Here is a 21300-nt window from a genome sequence, read left to right on the forward strand (position 1 = left end):
CCCAAATAAAGATAACTTGAATTTCAGCTGTCATAAAAAAAACAAAATAATTCAACAATTTCTTATGTTACTTAACTGTACTCTTAGCTTGTTGGGGAGTGTAACTGGACACAGTATCCACATCTGTCACCCTGGCCTCTTAACCTGTAACTACCACGCATGAGTGAATCTCCATATATGTTGGCAAGGCTGGTGTCCAGACAAACAATGCCTGCTCATAGCTGTAATACCTGGAACATATCATCCAGCTGATGGCAAGTTGCCAAATGACAAGACCATTGGGGGAGGAGATGACTCCTTCAACACCTTCTTCAGTGAGCCAGGCACAGGTAGGCATATGCTCAGGGTAGTATTTGTAGACATGGATCCCACAGTTATTGATGAAGTTCATACTGGTATCTACCACCAGCTCTTCCACCCCACGTGGCTCATTACCAGCAAGGAAGATGTTGCAAATAACTATGCCTGTGGCCACTACACCACTGGTAAAAAGATCATTAACCTTGTCTTGGACCAAATTCTCAGGCTGAGAGACTAGTGCATAGGTATTCAGGGCTTCCTAGTTTTCCATAGCTTTGGGAGGGGAACTGTCTCTGGGTTCAACCTCCCTGATGATGGAGTGGCTCTCTGTTGAAGATGGAAAGTAGTTCAAGATGAAGTTCTCCATTTACCCAACACCTAGGATTCCACTGCTATTTTGAGCCCTGCAATTCCATACTCATCACCCATACCACCTGGTAGCATTCTGATTTTGCCTTCATAGTAGACAAAGATGCCATCTATGATATCTGTCTTAGAAACCTCAATATTAAGGGTTCAACATACATTAACCTTAACTGCCTTTTTAGCTAGATTGTGTCTTCCATCACAACTTCCTTCCTATCTGATGGGTCCCTGAATTATGGTCTGACAGAATGCCAGACCAATCTGGTGCCCTACCATTGAATCCACTTCCTGCTGGCCACATATGCTCCTGTTATCTAAGCTGAGAAAGTCTAACCAGGGCAGCTTTCTGTAGCAGAGATCATCAATGCCTACTTTGAGCCAGCTAGCCAGATGGTGAAATGTGACCCTTTCTATCAGCTACCTCCTGTGCAGTGGTGATATGGTTCCCACAGATGTCACTGCTGCCACTGCCACCATCAAGAGCTAGTGCAGCAGCATCTAGTTTGTAGACTTGTACCCCACTGGCTTAAGAATTGGCATGAATTATCAACCTCCCACTATGGTACACGGTGGGGAGATGGCCAAGGTGCAGAGAGCTATGTGCATGTTGAGCAACACCACAGCAAGTGCTGAGGCCTAGGCTTACCTCGACCACAAGCTCGACCTGATGTATGCCGATGATCAGCCCTTGTGCACTGATATGTTGGCAAGGGCGCAGAGGAAGAGGAATTTGCTGAGATTCTTAATGACATGGCTGCCCTAGAAAAGTTTATCAGGAGGTTGGTGTGGATTCTCTTGAAGGAGAGGGTGGGGAACAAGGAGAGGAATACTTACCATTCCTTTTAGCCCCATAGTGAGTCAGATTCCCAGAACTTCACCTTCAACATTAGCTGACAAGCATAAATGCCTCCAATTATGTTATTTTCATTCTGTGGTCATGTTTATCTTATATATATGTTCCTTAAAGGGTTTTCATGATGTCTCAAAAAAAGCATTAAAAAAAAGAAATTGAATTATTATCTTATTCCATCATTGCCTTGTTTATATTATATTAAATGAAATTATCAAATGCATAAGACATGATAATAAATGTTATTTTAGTCTTTTCTATGTGTTCTAGAAGCACATCCTGAAAAAATGAATTTAGCAAATGTTTTAGAAAACAGGTAAATTTATTTTTTTCTATAAAAACACAAAATAAATATTAAGGTTTTGTGGTCATCTGTTCAACTTTGCCAATTGTACATGAATTAATTTCAATAAAACTATATTTACATAAGTTGAATTTCAAATTTTCTATAGTCCATTTCAAAATTATAAAATAGAATCGTAATTCATGCTTCATGAAAAATAGCTAGCTTGTCTTATTTAGCCCACAAACTGTAACTATTCTAGCATGCAAAATTAATATTGCCAGAATAGAAAGACACGAAAAGTACTCTCAAGTTGGCAGACTTCTCTCTGAGTTCCTTAGAGCTTTGAACTTTCTTAAAATTCTCAGTAGATGACTCTTGCTTACTCTTTTAGAAGTGTTTCAATTTCACACTGCATTTAGACTCACTTTGTTATGTCAGGATGCTCTGAACACTGTTAAACTAAAATAAGCTGCCTGCAAGTTGTTTTACACTGATATAAAACAGTAAAAGAGCATGCAGAAAGTATTTCCATACATGATACTTAAGTTCAATAGATATTTGTACAATGTATAATAAATGTGTGAAAGGTCAAAATGGAAAATACATCTTAAAAACTTGCTTTCTATTTGTTTCCATTCTAGGGAAGAACAAATGGTGTATACCAATAACTATAATAATACAGTAGTAAGTTCTAAATAACAGTGTATCCCAAAAGTCATAAATAACATGTTTAACTAAATTAGGAAAAAAAGCTTGCAAGAGCTAAACTTTTAATCCCAGTATGTTATCTACTAATGAGTGTGTGTGTGTGTGTGTGTGTGTGTGTGTGTGTGAATATATACTTCTCATTTGAAGTATATAATTTAGGTACCTACTACTTTCATAAATGACTAGCTCTTTTATGTATACAGGGAATGCATTTGTATAAAAATAAAATCACACTACTTAATGGTAATATTGCCAACAAGCACTTATTTTTAGAATCCTATCACAATATCACTTCATTCTTCCTTTAAGATTCCTCATAACATAAAGTTAGGTTAGCAAAGAATTACTTAAAGACTAGTAGAAAAACATTTCACAGCCCAGATATTCTGCCCTCATACATCTAGCTGATTTCCCGCATTTATTTTTGGAGATTACTTCCTCTCTTTCAAGGCTGTCATTGTCTTTTGTTTAGCTGTAAATAGCCATGGCCTTTCTGTTACTACTTTCAATAGGAACATGTTCATTTGTAAACAACAAATACACTTTTCCATATGTTACTGGTTCATTGTTGTATTGTGGCAAGTATTCTTAAAATTATTTCTAAATGCTTAACAAATGTAAATGTACAATACTATATTAACTATAGAATGATATTATATAGCAGATCTCTGTAATTTATTCTTTCTGTATTACTGAAACTTTACACCCAATCTGGAACAATTCCATGTTGCCATTGCCCATAACCTCCTAGCAACTAATGTTTCACTCCATCTTTCTATGAGATTGTCTCTTGAGGATATACCATATTAGTTGAATAATGTAGTATTTGTTCTGCTGTTGTTGCATAATTCTATCTAGTACAAAAATAATTCAAATTTATGCATATTTCACATCACAGGATTCTCAGCACTGAATAATATTCCATTGGATGAATAAACCATGATTTATCCATTAAACCATCTTTGTTAATTTAGGTGTTTCCCTATTTGTGGATAATGCTGCAATTAATACATGATTATATTTAGTATCATCTTCATAGGGTCTAGAATCTTCCAGCAAACAACCTCTGGGAGTGCCTATGTGGAGTATCTAGATATCTAGTTATATAATTATCCACTTACTCCAACTATTGCTTCCCATATATTAGTGACTGTGGGACTACCCACCAGGGCATAGAAAACCTACTGGCAGCTGCAGCCTCAAAGAAAGCTGATTCTACTTCCCTGAGCAGACATCAAGTTCCACTAGTTCCTCAGCTAGGGGAGAAGACTGCTGAGCCCTTCCCCTAGTTCACGTTGGAAATTTGAATGGTGTGATCTGATGCAGAAATTATGAAGTCAGCTACAGCTAATGAGAGTTCATGTATGAATCAGCCATGTCATGTGCTTTCAGCCAGAATAGATTCTACTTCTTCCATAAACCTATTCCTCTCTAACACACAGTTGTATTATCTATTCATTGTTTTTTTTTTCTGGCTATTTGCAAAATTTAAAAACCCATACGCCTTACATCCTTCAGATATTTAAATTTATACTATTTGTTCATACTTCTTTTCTTCTTGGATATTTTATTTTAGATTTATTCTGAATTTGATATCACTCATTTATAATAAATTACATATATATATATATATATATATATATATATATATATATATATATATAACTCTTGAAACTCTTAACTCTGAGGTAGTTAGTAAGTTGTTAATCTTTGCTGAGATTTCCTGATCTGAACCAAAGGAGAAACATGATACCAAATGTGTCAGTTTCAAAGACTACATGACAATCCATATAAACATTCAGAATTATAACCAGACATAATAAATATTCAGGAACTTTCTAGATACCATAAAAATACAAGTGTTCTAAGCAAAGGCTGGCACAGAACATGAAATACATTTAGTCACCTTTCTATTTTCTTCTTTAACATATTTGTATCTTTACAGGCTAGTGACACTAACCTTGTTTACACTGTACTTCATAAATAGTCAGCTGAATGGATGGAGAGCCTCAATCACCTCTTTATGTTATTTTATACATGTGCATCAATATTATTTCTTGAAAGTGCAAAGTAATTGCATGTGAGCTAGAGATTATATTATATATAATCTATATATATATATAATCTATATAATATATATAGATAATAATATAACAATATATATATTATATATTATATATTATATAATATATAATAATATATATTATATATTATATATATAATATATAATAATAATATATAATCTATATAATATATAGATAATAATATAATAATCTATATAATATAATATATATAATCTATATAATATATATATATATATAATGAGGGTGCAATTAAACCTAACCAGTAGAGAATCATAAGGGTCTGTTATCAGCAATACTCCATAGTCTGTACACTACAGTAGAGAAATCATGCTAAGTATCTAATTATTGTAATAGTCTTTTTGTCACTTGTATTCCATACTATACTGTGAACTGTTCATAGCAAGCATATTACCCCATTTCATATATTTGAACTTATTATATATAGCAATTGTTTTAGAATAATCTATCATGTTAAAAAATAACATTACATTATAGTTTATGAACAAATTCTAGGACAAGTATAACTCAATGGATGAGATAGCTTTACAGTTCAAAGAACAGTGACAAACTTACTGTTCAATTTTATACTCAGCACTATAAAACAAGTTATGATTGTCACCAATTTTTAAATTTGTGAGTTATAAATATATATCATATACTCTCACTCATTTGTCATATTACCAAATCTAGTATCCTCCTTCCATACTATAAACCCTCTCAAGATGTTGCTGATAATTACATATATGCACACATGTATTAATTTTGCTGTTTCCACAAATTTCAGTCCCCTTATTCATAAATCCATTTCTTTATATTCTGCCTTATTGCAAAAGAGGGTTGAAATTTGCAAACTGAAAGGCAGATATTAGGTAGGTAAGTTTAATTATTGTTCAATGTAGACATTTAGGAAAGACCATTTTAAGCTTTATTTTAAAAATATTTTATTTAATATTTATATATGATATAATTTTGAATCAAATTTGCTCTCCTTTTTCACTCCAATCCCTCTCCTATATCCCCCCTTCTCTTTTACCTCTGAACGTCATGTTTTCTCTTTTGTTTAGTACTCAATGATTCCCATTCAGTGCTGTCTTTATGGACATGAGTGTGGTACCATATACTGTAGCCTCTCAGGGCCCAGTATCTAAAGAAAATGGAATGTCCCTCCCCCAAAAGCCATCAATTGCAAAATGTTTCTCAGATAAGGGTGGGAATTGATGATCCTCTTCTCCATTCATGCTGAGATTTTGACTACCCAAATGAATCTTCTCCAATGAGGATAGAGAGAGCCAATAATCTGTGTGTATAAAGTTAACAGCATAGGAGAGAGATTATTTTATGTCCACTTAGCAGGATAGTAGTCCTAGGTTTTCCTCTAAGGTCTATGACCTAAACAGCACGGAACTTTTGGACCAGTTAATAGTACTAGACATGTGTTCTAGCTCATGGATCTGGATTTAAATCCAACTAGAAAGTGATTTGTTATTCTCATAATTTTTATGACACTATTATACCAATGGAAATATCTCGCTAGCTCAGCTATTACTGTAGATTGCAACAAGGTAAGACAACTGGTTACTCTTACCTCCCTGGTAGCATGCATAGAACACTCCAGTGCTATGAAAGATATTGAGTAGGAATGAAGCTTACAGATCATTACCAACTTGATTTCTTCATACTCTATGACACAGATATGTGGTATGTTCAGCAATATGGTCTTATAATCAAATTCTAGAGGGAAACCAGGAGCAATGAGAATAGGCTGTCATGATTGGGATTGTGTCTGTAGGAACTCATTAATCAAAAAACTTAAAAAGAGTTAACATATATATATATATATATATATATATATATATATATATATATATATATATATCACTGTATCCCCATTATAGGGTAATTCCATTTAAACTCTCTCTCCTCTCTCTGTTTCTCTCTCTCTCTCTCTCTCTCTCTCTCTCTCTCTCTCTCAAACACACACACACATACACACACATATATATATATTTTAATAAGTTTCTGTAATAGTTCTCATAATATAATACATATTGAAAAAACATTAGTTGTGGACAATGAGGTTGTTCCATTAAAATAGTTAAGAACAATATTTGACTTTTACAAAACTGTGTCACACTAGTTAGCTTTAGATGTCATGGTTTAGAATTAGTCATGTGCCCACTATATCTTCTCAAGATACATGGGTATTTGTAATTCTTTGTTTTAGAATAAAATAATATTCTAAGATCATTATAATTGGGGTTATTATTTGTTGCCATCACATTTATATTTGAATATATGTTATTCAATAATTATTTCTCTCTTATAAATTCACACTTTATTCACTGTATGTCACAAGCATATTTACTATCATTCATTCACATAATAAGATGTCTTAATTGTGAGAAGATCTTAAAATTGAATTAATTAATTAATCTGTTACTGGTTGTCATTGTCTTAGTCAAAGTTTCTATTGCAGTGAAGAGACACCTGACCATGGTGACTCTTAATAAGGAAAACATTTAATTGAGGCTGGCTTACAAGTTCAGAAGTTTAGTCCATTATCATCATGGCAGGAACTCAAAGGTGCACAAGCAGACATATGCTAGAGAAGGCGCTCAGAACTCGATATCTGGGTCAGAAGGCAGCAGGAAAAGAAAAAGAGTCATTGGGCCTGGCTTGAGCTTCTGAAACCTCAGTTCCTCCAACAAGGCCACATTTACTCCAACAAGGCCACAAGTCCTAATTCTTTCAAATAGTACCACTCCCTTTGAGCCGATGGGGGCCATTTTCATTTAAACCACCACAGTCACTAAGAACTTTCTATCACTTACCTTAGTTAGGGTTTCTATTGCTGCAACAAAAAAAAATGACCAAAAAGAAAGTTGGGGAGGAAAAGGTTTATTGACTTAAATTTCCACAGCACTGTTCATCACTGAAGGAAGTCAGGACAGGAACTCAAACAGGGAAGGATCCTGGAGACAGGAACTGATGCAGAGACCATGGAGAGTTGTTGCTTACTGGCTTGCTTCCCCTGGCTTGTTCAGCCTGCTTTCTTATGGAACCCAGGACCACCTCCCAAGGGATGGAACCACCTACAGTGGACTAGGTCTTCCCTAATCAATCACTAATTAAGAAAATGCCCTATATCTGGATCTTATGAAGGCATCTTCTCATTTGATATCCCTTCCATTAAGATAAAACTAGTTTGTGTGTCAAGCTGATCTAAGACTAGTCAGCCCACAACTCTAATTTTTAATTTTTTCATTCAGTTAACTTGTGTGTCCTTTGGCAATTTCAAACATGTATGTAATGTATTCTGGATACCCTAGCTCCCTCCCCTCCCTGACTTTCTTTTCTTGCTCCTGCCCCTATTATCTTCCTACTCAGTACAAGCCCCTTTCCCAAATCTATCCTCTTTTGTTTTTGAGTGTATGACCTCTGATTTTAACATGTACTTTCCTTATGGCCACTTGTTTGGAATTATCTACTGGAGTCTGATGGGTAGAAATGTATACTAGAGCTTGGTGAGTCCATCAGTTGCCAAATTTACAGAGAGAGAAAATGCTTCCTGAATCTCCCATTGATCTATGATTGACGTTTGACCGACACAGTCTCATAGTAGCCTCCATGCCAAGGGCCTGTTGTATGACTACATTTGTAGTGGTGATGTCATGCCCTGAAGATAGTATCTTACATCTGTTCTACCTTCTAGCTCTTACATTCTTCCTATTCTATTCTGAAATGTTCTGTGAGCCTTAGATGAGGTGGTATGAATATCCTGTTTAGGTCTGAGCACTAAGATCTCATTATTTTACTTACTGTCATTTTTTCTTTAATAGACAACATTAAATTACCTCATCTAATTTTTCACATTATTTGGTCTCTTACTGTTAATATCCTATGTAATGTCCAAAATATTGAAAGAACATTGGGATTATGTGATGAATTTCTTTTACATTTTTGGGCAAGGTATTATACATTTAGTTTTAGCGCATTGGGGGTTTAGACTATTTTTTTTTCAATTTAAAATTGAAATTTCATACATGTGTGTTATAATTATGTCACTTTCATTCCACCCTTTCCCCCTTCTTCCTGTGTCTGTCCCACACTTCCTCATGAATTCATGGAATTTTCTCATTTAATTGCTACCATTTTATTGTATGTACATATGTAAATTTAAATACCACATGCTGAGTTCATTTAATATTGCTCATTTACACATGTTTAGGGCTTACGACTTAGGTGTGGATAACCTATTACATAGTTCATCTCTTAAAATACCATCTCTAAGAGAGGTTCAGCATTGAACATTAAATTTTTATAACGCCTACATATCAGATGATTCTATGCTCTGCTTTTATACAAAACTAGTATTGTTCTCAATAAATTGTCTCACCATTCATCATGGAAATGAATCCCAGGATTATCATTTATAATTTCATCAACAACATGGACTATTAATATGCCATGTTCTATCCTTCCCCTTCAACTAATTCAAGAATGATTTTTCTAATTTTTCTCCATACTATAGTGTTTCTCTAATGTATTCACAGCACTAGTCACTGCTGAAATTATCTTACATATTTACTTATTTACATGTGTCTCTGCCTCTCTTCATTCCACAGTAAAAGCACCAAAAGAAGTAAAATCTTGTATGTCCCATTTTTTTGGTACATAGAATATTCTTAGTAAATCTTTTCTGGTTTGGTTTTGTTTAACAAAATAGAATATTGTATGATAAAATAAAAACCATAATATTGAAGTTGAACAAGGCAAACCTACAGAAGAAAAAAATCCACAAGAGAAATCATAAGAATCAGACTTATTCATTCACACACTCAGAAGTACCACAAAAACACTAAACTGAAAGCCATAATATACATGCAGATGGCCTGGTACAGACTTGTGCATCCCTGTGTATGCTGCTTTAGTCTCCATGAGTTCATATGAGCTTTGGTCATGTTGATTTGGAGGGACTTTTTCTCCCAGTGTCCTACATTCCCTTTTGTCTCTTATACTCTTTCCATCCCTCAGTAAATAGTTTAAAGTTGTGACTTATTAGAGAATTCAACAGTGAATCCATTACCAATCACCACAAGTTTAAGTAATAAATGCTTGAAAGTATAAGTAATTAATATTTGAAAGGCACAAAGTAATGGGTGGTTTTGTGTGTCAACTTGACACATGCTAAAGTCATCAGAAGGAGTCTCAGCTGAGGAAATGCCTCCTTGAGTTTCAGCTGTAATGTATTTTCTCAATTAGTGATCAATGGGGGGTGGACTAGACCATGTGGGTGTTGACATTCTTGGGCTGGTGGTCCTGGGTTCTATAAGAAGGTGGACTGAGCTCATGGGAAGCAAGCCAGTAAGCAACTCCCCTCCATAACCTCTGCATTAGCTCCTGACTCCAGGATTCTGCTCTGTTTCAGTTCCTGTCCTGACTCCCTTCTGTGATGAAGAGCAATGCTAAAGCCAAGTAAACCCTTTATTTCCCAACTTGCTTTTTGGTCATAGTGTTTCATCACAGTAATAGAAATCCTAATAGAAATTGGTACCAGCATAGTGGGATGTTGCTGTGACAGACCTGAGCATGTTCCAGAGGTGGTTGTGGTTGTAACTCATGCTAGTAGCTGGACTTGATAATGTGCAAGTGTCACCCAGGTGGTACTGGTTTTGAAGGTGTGAAGAGGTCATGGAGAGAAGTGGAGGGTTCACACTGTGAAGGTCCAGGAAAGTCAATTGGTGAAGTTGCAGCCTCAGTAGCAGTTGAAGGCCCAGGACTGAAGGAAGAAGTTAAGGACTGGCAACATGAAGAGAGCCTATGAAAGGCTTTTGGTGAAAGTGCAGCCCAGTTGCAGCAAGGGACCCCAGCATTTTGGAGATGCCAGATGACCACCAAGAACAGCTGAGCTGCAGCAGTTGAGTGGAGCCAGCCTGAGCCTAGAAGACAAGCTGTATATGCTACAGAGGGCAGAGCTGGAGAAGTTATTCAAGTCCTTTGCAGGAGGAATCCAGAAGGTTGTGAGTGGATCCCAGATATTGGTCAGTTAGAATTTTGTTTTGCTTTGATTTGACTATGACTGTGCCCTGTTTTTTTTTTGTTTTTTTTTTTTTCCTTTTCTTTTGAAGTAAGAGAATTTCACTGGAGCCCACAGTTGAGAGACTTGAATTTTAAAAGACTTAGGATTTTTTCTGAGTTAGCTGTTTTAAAGTAACTGAAATTTTAAATGTGTTTGAATTTGTAGACTGTCTGACTCTAAGTTATTTAAGGTCTTGGGGACGAATAAAAAAGGAAGGGTTGTGACTTAATAGTGATTTGTTTGTATGTCAAGTTGACAAGTTGTCAGTTGTACTTGGTTTTGTGTGTCAACTTGACACAAGCTAGAGTCATCAAAGGAAGGAGCCTCAGCTGAGGAAATGCCTCCTTGAGTTCCAGCTGTAATGTATTTTCTCAAATAGTGATCGATGAGGGAGGGTCCAGCTCATGGTGGGTAGTCTCATCCCTGGGCTGATGTTCCTGGCTTCTATAAGAAAGCAGGCTGAGCAAGCCCTGGGAAGCAAGCCAATAAGAAGCTCCCCTCCCTGGCCTCCGCGTCAGCTCCTCCCTCAGGGATCTTGTCCTGTTTGAGTTCCTGTGTTGACTTCCTGTGATGATGAAGAGCAATGCTGAAGTTTAAGCCAAATAGACCCTTTCCTCCACAAGTTCTTTTTTGTCATGGTGTTTTGTCACAATAGAAGCCCTAAGTAAGACAAACAATAAAAAGTATTATATCAAAATCAAGCAGATATGGCTTTATTTTTGTTATTAATTTTTATTAAATTTTTTTATTTATTTTACATACCAATCAAAGATCCCCCTCTTCCCTCTTCCCACCCTTCCAGCCCCCCCCCTTAACGTACCCCCCATTCCCTCCTACAAGAAGGTAAGGCCTCCCATGAGGAGACAGCAGAACTTGGTATATTTAGTAGAGGCAGGTGCAAGGCTCTCCCCCCTGCTTCAAGGCTGTGTGAAGTGTTCCATCATGGTAGTGGACTCCAAAATGCCTGCTTATGCACCAGGGATGGATTTATTTTTATAAAAGATTCTAACCTGGGTACTAGGCTTACTAGAAGAATTCTGCGTTTTGGCTGAAGGATCTGGTGTTGTTTAAACATTTTGCCAGTATTTTACTAATATAATCACTTCAATAGATAGAGCTGGTCAATGTTTGAAAGCCAATGAGCTATGGAAAATTGTAATTTTCTACGTAGGGGATTTATATAATTCTGTCTCTGTTATATCATCAAAATGCATTAATAAATGAATTTTACAATGTGGTAATTAAAAGTAATACCTCTGTTGAATTTATAATTTATTGCCTTCATATTTCATTGTTGGCCACTGAGAAACTTTTATATGAAAATCTTGCTGACTTATACGACTCTAGTCAAAGAAATTCTCTTTGAGTAAAATAATATTTATTATTTCAATGATTCAGCAAGAAATAGTCTCCCTCACAATGAACTTGTACATTTAAGGTTTTATAAAATTTATGACAACATGCTTTCCTTTTGTATTGGTTTATGTCAAGTGCACAATAAACTTTAATGTTCTACTGTAAAAACTAATTTGCTCTATATACCCAGTAACTGACTCTTATTTGAAATATTAATTTGTGACTAGAGCTTTCTTTTAAAATATTCATTTTGATTATAATTGTTCTCTCATGCATATTTTAATATTTTCAGATAACAGACAACCTATCTAGTAAAAAGTAGAGAATATATTACAAAAACAGAATTTTTACATAAAAATTGGACTGTATCTTTATTTGGGTACACAGATGTACATGAGTATTAGTCATCCTAAAAGTGGGAACTCTTTCTCTTGGTAAAGGAACTCCTCAGGCCAGATATTATAATCCACCCTTCTTTTATAATCATTTTCTTGGAACTTTGTTATTGATTTTGTGGAGTGAAGGGCTATACTTGTAGACCAAACACCAAATTTTTGTTCATGCCAGAGGAGAGAAAGGTAAGTAGACAATTTGAGAATCAGTTCTCTATGTACTTTAGTTCCCAATAGCACTTAAAGTAATATGATTCATTGAGAAGTGTGTGGATGTGAGCTTTTGAATGCTACTGTGCTGTGCTGTGAAATTGAAGTTATGAAAGCACATTGTGTTTACTAAGAGACAAAAATGTTCACCTTAATACAGCTATTTTAAGAAATAGAAGTACAAATAAAATTTCAAGTTATTGCCTAAATGTTATTCCTTATTTCTCATAGTAATAAGAGTTTATTCTTTTAGCTAGTGCATCAACTTCTTCTTAAAGCCAAACACTAGACATTATATTCTGTTTTTCTCAATATTCTTTTATTTTTAATTTTAAATGTAGTGAACATACAGTTCTCAATGATGTCATAAGAAATAACCAATATATATATCACACAGAAAAAAGAAAAATAAATATGGAGTTCTACCAGGCAAAAAGATATTCTTCAGAAAAAAATTATAAAATTGTCTTAGAAAATATCTATTTTATAAAGAATGTGTATACTGCAGTTTAAGAGAAAATATAAGACTACTATGAATGAATAAAATTTAAATGCTATATAACACTAAAGAAAATGTTTTTAAAGTATTTAAGCATAGCTAAAATTAGAGGAAACATTTGTTTTTCTATTTTCATGATCTTATTTTGTGTAGTGATTTATTTTAAATCAAATGAAGAAACCACTACATTTTTTCATACTACTGGGACCACATCTTTCTTGATATTGTTAAATAATTTAGTCATTAGCAGACTGTGAAAACACAGATTTGATCTTTTCTATATTTGATAAACAAATTTGAGTTGTTTTGTGGTCTGGACAACATTTGAGTTTTTATCAGTTGTGGGAAAAAAACATTATTCCTGATGCTTAAATTGTCAAAGAGTGAGAGTTTCCTGGATAACTTTTTTTTTTAAGATTTGTAATCAGATTTATTTTTTACTAAGAATTTTTTTTTGTTCATTTTACATACTAAGTACAGATTATCCTCTTCCCTCCTCCCATCCCTCCAGCATTCTTCCCAATCCAGCCCCGAATTTCTTCCTACAAGAAGGTATGGCCTCCCATGGGGAGTCAACAGAGCCTGATACATTTAGTAGAGGCAGGTCCAAGCCCCCACCCCCCCTGCCTCAAGGCTGTGCAAGGTGTCCTGTCATAGGTAGTGGGCTCCAAAAAGACTGCTCATGCACCAGGGATGTATTCTGATTCTACTTCCAAGGACTCCACCCCCACCCCCCAAGCAGATCAAGCTAAGCATCTGTCTTGCTATGCAGAGGGCCTACTCTGTGAATGCTCTACAGGTGGTAGTCTAAATTCCATGAGTTCCCATTAGTTTGGTTTGGTTGTCTCTGTAGGTTTCTCCATTGTGAACCAGTTGTGGTGGCTCATGGCAGTAGGATTTGCTGAAGGAGGCAGAGGCAGGAGGATCATGAGTTCAAGGCCAGCCTGAGCTGGACAATTTTTATTTATCCTTGCACTTTCCTTATTTACTCTTCTTTTTTATATTTTTATTGAACACACACACACACACACACACACACACACACACACACACATTCTGACCACAGTTTCCCCACCCTCCATACCTACCAGCTCCCCCTACTTTCCCCCTACTTCTCCTCTTCCCCAGATGAACTCCCCCTCTATTTCCTCTTCATAAAAGAGGCAACCTCCAAGAGATGACAGCCTAACAGGACAAAACAAGATACAATTAAGACAAGGCAAAAGACTTCACATCAAGGCTGGGCAATGCAATCCAGTAAGAGGAAAAGAGTCCCAAGATCAGGCAAAATTATTAACTTAAAAAATTAAAAACAGAGGCTCAAGTAAATATTTACAGCAATTTTCATAGAATCATTAAATATAAAATATATAAGACATAAACAATGTATGTACATATTTACTTGTAAACAAAGTAATATATTCATGCGATGAGTCATCCTCACCTTAAAATGATTAAAATCTTAATACACTCTACAACATGGATGTATTTTGAAATATAACTTGACAAAAAATAAGGCAGACAAAAATGAAGAAAACTGTGTTGCTGTGCTTATATATCTGGAATAGTTCACTATGATTACCGCTTAATCTGCATACTCATCTGAGAAGTTAACTTGTTTTCCCAGAAAGGTCACATTTTACAGGACTACTCAAAATGTACAAGAGTTCTCATTTCTCTAATTCCCTGTGAATACTTACTCTTTTCTTTTTTTGAGGGGTATTTTTGTTTTTGATAATAGACATTATCAAAGATATGTGGTGGTATCTTGTTATGATTTTGCATATCTTTATTTTGTATTTTATAATTTAATTTAGTTTTGCATATCAGCGATGGATTCCCTTGTTCTCCCCCCTCCTGCCCCCCCACCTGCCTTCTCCCCCAGCCCACCTCCCATTCCCACCTCCTCCAGGGCAAAGACTCCCCTGAGGATTGAGTTCAACCTGATAGATTCAGTCTAGGCAGGTCCAGTCCCTCCTCCCAGACTGAGCCAAGTGTCCCGGTATAAGTCCCAGGTTTCAAAGAGCCAACTCATGCACTGAGTACAGGACCTGGTCCCACTGCCTGGATGCCTCCCAAACAGATCAAGCCAAACAACTGTCTCACTTATTCAGAGGGCCTGATCCAGTTGGGGGCTCCTCAGCTATTGGTTCATAGTTCATGTGTTTCCATTCGTTTGGCTATTTGTCCCTGTGCTTTATCCAACCTTGGTCTCAACAATTCTCGCTCATACAAACCCTCTTCTTTCTTGCCAATTGGACTCCTGGAGCTCCACCTGGGGCCTGGCCATGGATCTCTGCATCTGCTTCCATCAGTCATTGGATGAGAGTTCTAGCATGACAGTTAGTGTGTTCGGCCGTCTGATCATCAGAGTAGGTCAGTTCGGGCTTTCTCTTGACCATTGCCAGTAGTCTATAGTGGAGGTATCTTTGTGGATTTCTGTGGGTCTCTCTAGCACTTTGTTTCTTCCTATTCTCATGTGGTCTTCATTTATCATGGTCTTTTATTCCTTGTTCTCCCTCTCTGTTCTTAATCTAGCTGGGATCTCCCACTCCCCTAAGCTCTCTTTCTCTTGACCCTTGCCCTACATTACCCCCACTCATGTCCATGTTGTTCATGTAGATCTCATCAATTTCTTTGTCATTGGGCGATCCTTGTGTCTTTCTTGGGGTCCTGTTTTCTAAGTAGCCTCCCTGGAGTTGTGAGTAGCAGTCTAGTCATCTTTGTTTTACATCTAGTATCCTTCTATGAGTGAGTACATATCATGTTTGTCTTTCTGAGTCTGGGTTACCTCACTCAGAATGATTTTTTCTAGATCCATTCATTTGCCTGCAAACCTCATGATGTCATTTTTTTTCTCTGCTGAGTAGTATTCCATTGTGTATATGTACCACATTTTTATCCATTCTTCATTTGAAGGGCATCTAGGTTGTTTCCAGGTTCTGGCTATTACAAACAATGCTGATTAAATAAGTTAAGATCTTCTGATTTTCATAATCACCTATCAAGTGAGTAAGATAATTTCTATTCCTAATTTGTTGATTTCATCAGGAATAGATACTAAATTGTATCAATGTGTTGTTTTATTGGTTGACACATTCTTTTACTTTTGATTATTTTAATTGGTTTTAAATATTGGCTAATTTTTGAATATTGAATCAACTTTCATGAGATAAATTTCACTTAGTCACTGCATGTATTCTTTTAATCTGCTGATATTGGGTTTTTGGAATTGTGTTGATGATTATTTTGTGTTTGTATTCATGAAATAATTGTTTTTTATTTTTGTGTTTTTTCTATATTTTTGTTACTTTAATTTTTCACATAACACAGAAAATATTAGTTTGGTGATGTTTACATACATAATTAGCTTAAGTTCATACTCTTCCACCACATGCTCTTCTATCTCTCTTTCACCTGCCACCATTTATGTTCTAATACAAGTATTCTCCTTTTTACTTTCATATCACATATATTGTTAACCACTTTGGTCCTCCTTTGATGCCTCATTTTATCTATCTCATGGAATAATTTCTAATATCTGAGGATCTATCCACACTCAGGACTGCACACACACATACATATACATACACAGTTTAAAAGGTAGTATCCACGTATTAAATAAAGAATTAAATATCATGAACTATTGCTCTTTCTGAGCCTGACTGGCCTCACTTAAATATAATATTTTCCAGTCCCATCTATTACTGCATTATAGTATCTGGGCTGGCTTTTCTTGACCTTGAATTTGAAATAATGGCTGATAGGGATTTAAAAAATAATGAGAAAACAATATAGGAAACAAATCAACAGTTTGTATCAGAAAGAAATATGCTGTCAAAATTAACAACAATCTACATAAATGAGGGTAATCGTAGGCTACCATTTTCACTAGTGGTTTTCTTTGGTGGAATTAAAGAGAAGGAGGACTTTGGTTGCTAAGAGATATATTGTGGATGGTTCTTTGTTTTGGATTATGTAACCTTTGACTAATGTATCTATCCTTTCCCATGATGTTTCAATTTTTAACTTATGTGTGCCCAAATGTCCATAGACATAATATGGCAATGAAGAGATACTTAAAGTGTTCCCTTGCAGGACAGAGACTCTTATTATACATGTACCCCAGACTATTTCAGACCATGTTGCCCATTTCGTTTCTTTCTTTCTTTCTTTCTTTTTTTCTTTCTTTCTTTCTTTCTTTCTTTCTTTCTTTCTTTCTTTCTTTCTTTCTTTCTTTCTTTCTTTCTTTCTCCCTTACATTTTTAACCACAAGTATTAGGGATGCATTATAAGAGAAATTGCCCAATTGTGATTGTCATAAGTGGAGAAAAAACTTGTTCCATTGTTCAGAGGGTAGTGTGCTTGAACCTCAGTACAGGAGAGGTCCTAGGTTACCAACAGGTATACTTTTAGAACAGGATGAGGCTCTCAGGTTGTCAAGTGCATTATTAGGTGTGTATGTATAACCTAAGCCAAGTGGAATTCCAGGTTGTTAAGCTATTTCCAAAGCTTATCTACTTCATATCTATTTTTTGGAAACATCTTTCTCTATGGATGAATAAAATTTCTTGCATAAAATTACCACATGGATAAAATTATCCATTCATCTGTTGCTAGGCATATAGTTTGAATCCATTTCCTTGCTATTATGAATAGAGCAGCAATAAATATGGATTAGCAAGTATGGTAAGATATAAAGTTATTTGGGTTTATACCCAGAAGAAGAGATATAACTGAGTCATAAGGCAGCCTTATTTTAGGTTGTTTACTGTTGTTGTTGCTATTATTATTATTTATATTACTTCCCTAACCTCAGCAGGGCTTTTGTCTGCCTAGGCATGTGCATTTGACCAGGCTTACAGCACCAGATTTGAGTTCTTTCCTGTAGAGGAGGCCTGTCATTCGATCAGAAAGTGGTTGGCTACCCATCTATAAGTCATAACACCATAGCACCAATGGTCATATTTTCTCTGGTAGGTCAGAAGTGTAGTAGGTGATATCCAATAGTGTTGTTGAAAATTCTCCCCCAGAAACATATTGTGATATCTGTAGTAACTGTACCATTTTACAGTCCCATCAGCATTGAATAAATGCTTATCATTCAGCTATTTTCACTAGCATTTTTGTCATATGTTTGGTTGTTTTATTTATTTTTTATGATGATAGCCATTCTGGTTGGGATAGTATGGGATTACAAATTAGTTTTGATTTGAATTTTGCTAATGGCTAAGGATATTAAACACTTCTAGGAATATTTATTGTACTTCTTCTTTTGAAAACTATCTTTTATTTAGTAGAGTTGATTAGCAGGTACATTTATTTTTCTTTTTGGTTGAGAAAAAATGTTTCATTCATTTTACACACCAATTAAAGATCCGCCTCTTCCCTCCTCCCACCCCTCAGCCTGCCCCTCCCAACCCATCCCCCACTTCTCCCCACAAGAAGGCAAGGCCTCCCATGGAGAGGCACATCCAGTAGAGGTAATTCTCAGCCCTTCACCCTGCCTCAAGGCTGCACAAGGTGTCCCATCATAGGTAGTGGGCTCCAAAAAGCCCCCTCATGCACCAGGGATGGATTCTGATCCTACCGCCAGGGGCCCCCCCAAGCAGATCAAGCTACACAATTGTCTCGCCATGCAGAGGGCCTAGATTTATTTTCCACAACTCTAGAGAGGAGGGATTCTAAGAGCAAGAGATATGCAGACTATGAGTGGAAAAAGTACAGAGACAACTGGCCAAACTAGTGGATATACATGAACTGTGGACCCAAAACTGAAGAGCCCCCATGGTACTGAACTAGGCCCTCTGGATAAGTTCTCAGTTGCCTAATTTGAACTGTTTAGGGAGTCCCCAGACAGTGGGACCAGGACCTGTCCTTAGTGCATGAGCTGGCTTTTTGGAACTTAGTGCCTATGGTGAGACACTTTGCACAGCCTTGGTGCAGGGAGGAGAGGACTGGACCTGTCTGAACTGAATGTACCAGGCTCTGCTGACTCCCCATGGGAGACTTTGCCTTGGAGGAGGTGCGAATGGGGGATGGGTTGGGGGAAAGGCTGGGGGTGGGAGGAGGGAGGACAGGGGAATCTGAGGTTTATATGTAAAATGAATAGAAAAATCTCTTAATATTTTTCACAACTCACTATGAATTCTACATAGTAAACCCTTATTTGAAGTATGGATGGCAAAGATTATCTCCTATTATGTATTCTGTCTATTCATTCAGGAAGTAGTTTATTTTGCTGTGCAGAAGCTTTATAATTTCATGTTGTCATGTTTGTTAATTATTAGGGACATTTTCTGTTTTATTAGCATTCTATTCAGAACTTTCTTACTTAAATATATATATATATATATATATATATATATATATATATATATATATATTGAATATTTTTCTCCAGCAGTTTTAGTATTTCAGGCTTTGTGCTAAGGTTTTTGATTCACTTCGAATTGATTTTTGTGCAGACTGAGAGATCTGTATCTAATATTATTCTTCTGCAGGGGATTATCCAGGTTTTTTGGGGGGAGCATTTATTAAGCAGATTGTCCTTTTCTCTAAAGTTTGGAGGAGGATCATCTGCAAGCAGGTTCTTAGAGTGCTGAGAGTGAGATGGATGACAAAAAGGACAATGGATTGCCTGCCTGGGTCCCAGCCAGCTGTGGCCACTGCTGGAAATGGCCACTGGTAGAAAATGTTTCTAGTTATCAGCAGCTGGCATAAAGCAATGGGGATAGGCTAGAATGTAGGGCTAAAATGTCTGCACAGAATAGTCAAGCTTAGTCTCCACTAAAATGCAGATTATCCAGGGAATGGAGGTACAGTGACACAAGGAACATCTGCATACAGGCTGTCACAGGACTGTGAGTGAGAATCAGCATATTTGAGAAAAAGAAGGGTAATGAAAATCACCTCCTTGAGTCCCAGCTTGGTGTGGCCAATGGGGGTCCATGGTAGAAGGTGTTTTGGATCCCAGTTGCTGAGTCAAATGAATGGGAATAGGCTAGAAAGGAAGCTGAGAGGGTCCACAAGGAGGAGCAAAACTGAGTATGCACCAAGAGCCAGTGGAGTCACCAGTAAAGGAAGGAAGCATTAATATTCCCTTTATCTAAATTTTGTAAGATACAATTAATATTTGGAAAGATGAAATATTTGTTCAATATAATTTATCTAATACATAGCTATGGTTGAATTTAATGTAAGCATTTTAACCCCATAGACTATGCTTTTCTTGATATCTTATACTCCCCATCCCCCATGTTACAAACTGTGGTTAGAAAATCATGAAGGACAGAGAGTCCAATGCTGTGGTTTTCATTGTAATATCTGACCTAACAGTATAGTATTAAAAATATGGAAGGTGAAAAACTTATGAACTCTACAAAATTATTAAAATCAATTTAGGAAAATGGACTGGCTTTGTTTATGGTAGTAGTGGTTTGATTATTTGTTTCATTACTCTCTCTTTAAATAATAACAAGATATTTTATTTTTATTTCATATTATAAATTAAGATAGATATGTATGATATTTATAATATATTATATATATATATTGCATTTGCATTTTCATCTACACATCTTCAAGTACTCATTTCTTATTTCTTGAACTGACCAAACACAGACTTATGTCTTTGTTTTGAAATATTGAAAACTTGGTGTTCCAGTGGTACAACTGCTTATAAGTCTTGTGGTACTTACATAACATTTTGTGAGCTTATTTAGGGTCATCTTTGCAGGATGTTTAGGGTCTAAATATATGCATGATAAAAATAAACACACTTAAAATATCTAATCAGTCATTATATCTGAGTAAAAATCTGAATTAGTTGGTATTTAAAGAAATTACTATGTTGTTAACCAAATTGTTCCAAAGAAATATCACAAAAAATCATTTCTGGTCACAAAATTCCAATTATCCAGTCCTCTCTATTGAGAATATATTCCACTATTTTAGTAACTACTGGTAATAACTAAAACTAATAGACACTGAATACTTGATTGACATATTAATGTAAATTAAATCATCAGAGGAGATGGTGAGTTAGGTACAAACATCTTGAGCCCAAATTAGTGAAAGTAGGAAGAGAGCTAGATGAGAAGTGATTGAGCATGATATTGGGGATGGGCTAAGTAAAGGCAGTGAGGGTGAGAAAAGATACTATATTTTT

At 35.9% G+C, this 21300-nt stretch overlaps 1 protein-coding gene and 1 pseudogene across 2 annotated transcripts in view; both read left to right on the forward strand.

Annotated features, from left to right (window-relative positions):
• Positions 1–21300, forward strand: part of Klhl4 (kelch like family member 4) — a 67621-nt gene that overhangs the window by 16320 nt on the left and 30001 nt on the right. The gene's annotated exons all lie outside the window — the stretch shown is intronic.
• Positions 22–1568, forward strand: LOC114696814 (annotated as a pseudogene).

This window comes from Peromyscus leucopus, chromosome X (genome assembly GCF_004664715.2).
Source record: "Peromyscus leucopus breed LL Stock chromosome X, UCI_PerLeu_2.1, whole genome shotgun sequence".
NCBI classification, from domain to species: Eukaryota; Metazoa; Chordata; class Mammalia; order Rodentia; family Cricetidae; genus Peromyscus; species Peromyscus leucopus.